The sequence below is a fragment of the Nothoprocta perdicaria genome, unplaced genomic scaffold (genome assembly GCF_003342845.1).
Source record: "Nothoprocta perdicaria isolate Ctin4 unplaced genomic scaffold, notPer1 scaffold_81, whole genome shotgun sequence".
Classification (NCBI taxonomy): domain Eukaryota; kingdom Metazoa; phylum Chordata; class Aves; order Tinamiformes; family Tinamidae; genus Nothoprocta; species Nothoprocta perdicaria.
This window is the reverse complement of record NW_020456099.1, coordinates 2,977,626-2,981,005: the sequence shown is the minus strand read 5'-3', so window position 1 is coordinate 2,981,005 and position 3,380 is coordinate 2,977,626.

Genomic DNA, 3,380 nt, shown 5'->3' with positions numbered 1-3,380 from the left:
CCACCTTCTAATTTCCACCCTGAACATAATCACAACTGATTCATAGCCATTTATTCTGGTCTTTAGGTTAAATAGTTCCTTCTCCATATATGTGTTTACTCTGATCTGCAAACAGCAGGTCTCTCCCTAGCCTGTCTTCATTTTTGGAAATGAGCAAGCCAGAACAAGAAGTACTTGTTGTGTTTAGGGTAGCAAAACAAGCTGCTAGTTCTTTCAGACCAGCCTGATTGTTAAGAGGGTTTTAATGTATACTACAATTTTGTTTACAGTGAAATAGTATGTGCTGTACAACTTGCACCAAACTGGCTGAATGGAAAGGTCGTGTTGAATGTCTGAAATGTGGTGTTTCTTGCAATTTCTCAGTGTACAATTAAGCTCTGTCCATACAAACGCTTCCAGTTTCACATGTTTTGTGAAATGTTTTGCAGATGACTGTGAAAGTTAAGGGAATATATTTGTGTTCTGTGAGAAACCCGGACTACAGCGCACAAGCTGTTTCTTCTGTCATTTACTGCTGGCTTTTCTCCGACAGTTTGTGCCTTCTGAGGGTCTTGAAGTGACTGCTGCTGTGGGGTATCTTCTGTTAAAGGGTTAGCAATTAGCATTTTTCCAAAGAGGGAGCAATGTGCTCTCCTTTTCAGCATAAACTATAGATAGACAGAGGACGGGTCCCAAGCAACAACCATGATAAGAAATGAAGGTTGAGGAACCACTTTAGGTGCTATTTAGAAATGTTAACAAGACGTCTTCAAGGAAAGAGAATTTATGAAAAATGTGTTTCTGAGGGAGATGCTAGCTTGTGCTTTTGAAACSGGACGCATCACCTGTCTGCCCAGCACCCGAGAGGGCTGGCGCGGGAGAGACGCGCGCGGCGCTGACGAGCGCGCGGGTTGCCCGGCTGTGGGCGCGGGGAGCCGGCCCCTCGAGCCGGGCAGCCTCGTGCCTGCTGGACTGTCACTGCAGCACGCGCTGCCTGGCRCCAGAAGACATCTATCTTGCATCTTTTCAAGCTCTAGGGTATTTTTTAGGATTTTCAGCACCTTGCTGGCCCCTTCTCCCCACAGGTGCCGCTTCCCCACCCAAGGCAGGGCCTTGTTCCGTGTTTTCCCATAGCCCTGACCTGTTTTCTTTTTCCTCGCCCTCCTCACCGCGGTTTAAGGCAGTGACTTCCCTCTGCGCTGCAAGAAGCAAGGCCCCAGTGAGAGGAGTGGCAGGGCAAGCCCTAACCCCGTGTGATCTTGTGCTGAAATGAGTGATGGACAGAGTTACGGGGTGGCAGTGGTGCTGGATCCCCAGCCTCACCCCAAGCACCACCACAGCTTCTGTACAAGCACTTACAAGACTCCTTGTAAGCTTCTTTGGGCCTTGCTACTCAAAGCCAGAAGTTACCCCCTTTTCTCCTTGTATTTTGCGTGTTGGTGTTTGAATGGAAGTGTATGGCATTCCAAGATTTCACATACCCAGACTTGGGAGTGATAAGCCAGCRTCATTCTGGTGAGGCCTGGAGGAGCACGGAGCAGAGAAGCTCCCAGGGAMGCTGCCAGGCCTTGCTGCGGGCACTGTCCATTATGTGCTTGCAGCTCAGGGGCGTTTTGAACATGAGCCCAGGTTTAGGTTTTGTGAAACAGATTCACGGAAAGCAGAAMGGGAGTTTCAGGATCCTTTCTCATTTGGGTGATTAGGCCTAGAATAGGTCAATTCATTGATTTCTCTTCAGATTTACTGTTCTTCAAGTACTCCCATGCCATGAGGAGGAGCAAACGCCAAACCTGTAATAACAAAATACTTTGTTAAGCTATAGACACGTATTCATAGTCATCTTCACACACAAAGAGCAGACCTCAAGGCTTTGGTAGCAAGGAAAGATTTCCTGAAAGAAGGTGGCCAAAACCCAGATCCTACCATATTGCTAGTTTGTATCCAAGCCCTGGGTTTCACTGTCAAATCCAGCAAGTTAACTGCTTTCGCTGGACTCCACATTGCAGGAGTCTTAAGCTGGTGTGTTGCAAGAGCACCATAAAAGTCTAAATCTGGCAGAAAGATCTTAYTTTAATTTTCTACTATTAAGCTAAAAAAGCATACAAGTTGGAGCTCAAATAGAGCTGTAGAAAACACTGTGAATTGATTTTCCYGCAGTAGTGATTTTTTCAAAACATATATATATTTTTTCAATGTTAGGCCCATTGTTTCATTTCCTTCTGAATTCCTTGCTTTGTAATGAAGGATTTTGAAAAGTAGCTGGAAGTGTGAGTGAGAAGCTTGCATGGAAGACAGCACAGAAAGCTGCAGGCTGGGTGTGTTCCCAGCTGCGTGCTTGCTGGGGACTTAGCACTGCTTGCAAGCAAAGCAGCTGATGGTGCCCAGGGCTTCCAAGGACACTTGGCCCTCTCGATCCCAGTCCAGGGAGGGCTGGGATCGAGCTGAGGGCCGGAATTGTTTCTTGAAGAGCAGACATTGTGCTGCATACTTAGCTTCATACCAGAACAAAATGGAGTGGGAGTCCATGTGCTTGGGTTGCTGCTTTTACTTCCCTTCCAGGCCCCGTTGAGCAGTGCAGAGCTGCAGCCCTTCGTACAGGACTGTTCGCTGGCCGAAGAGCCACCCTCCTTCTGTCCTCATGGGTAGCCCTGGGTGTCTGAGCACAAAAGTAAGGCAGAATTGGAATGTGACCTCTGAACACGAAGACTGGATCTGCCCATGTCTTTGGAGACCTTCAGGTCCTTGCCTTGGTCCCTTTGGGACCAACGGGTCCTTCACTACAGAAGATGCAGACACTGTCCATACGTCGGCAGCAAGGCTATAAGGACATTATACACGAATTTTCAATGCATGGACCTAAAGGGCTTAGCATAAAAATCTGCATTTACAATCTTTTAAGGTTTAAACAGTTCACTTTTGCCCTATGTTAGACTGTATTGGATTCACTGAGAACACAGAAAAAATGAGCATGCCACATTTGTTGACAGATTTGTATTTTTAACTGCCAAATTACACTTTCATTAGTTAGACATGAATGAAAGGGAAAATACCTATGCGGTTTTTGTTACCTACAAGCTCTAGCAGCAGCAGCTCAGTTCACACACTGAGAACTATTAAGATACTGCTCAGGGACTACAGGCAGCAAAGTCTTTACATGCAGTTCATAAACTGACATGCAACTCTGGTTTCAAAATTAGCTCTCATGTTCTATGCAGTGTTTGAAAGCTGAGCTGATTCCTTAAAGTAAGGCTCCCAAGGCATCACGTACAATAGCACTAGTGCTGTGCTTCAGCTGTCTTTTCTTTGTTTTTTTTAATTTGTAGTGATGAAACAGAGAAAGAAAGAAAGAAAGAAAGAAAGAAAGAAAGAAAGAAAGAAAGAAAGAAAGAAAGAAAGAAAGA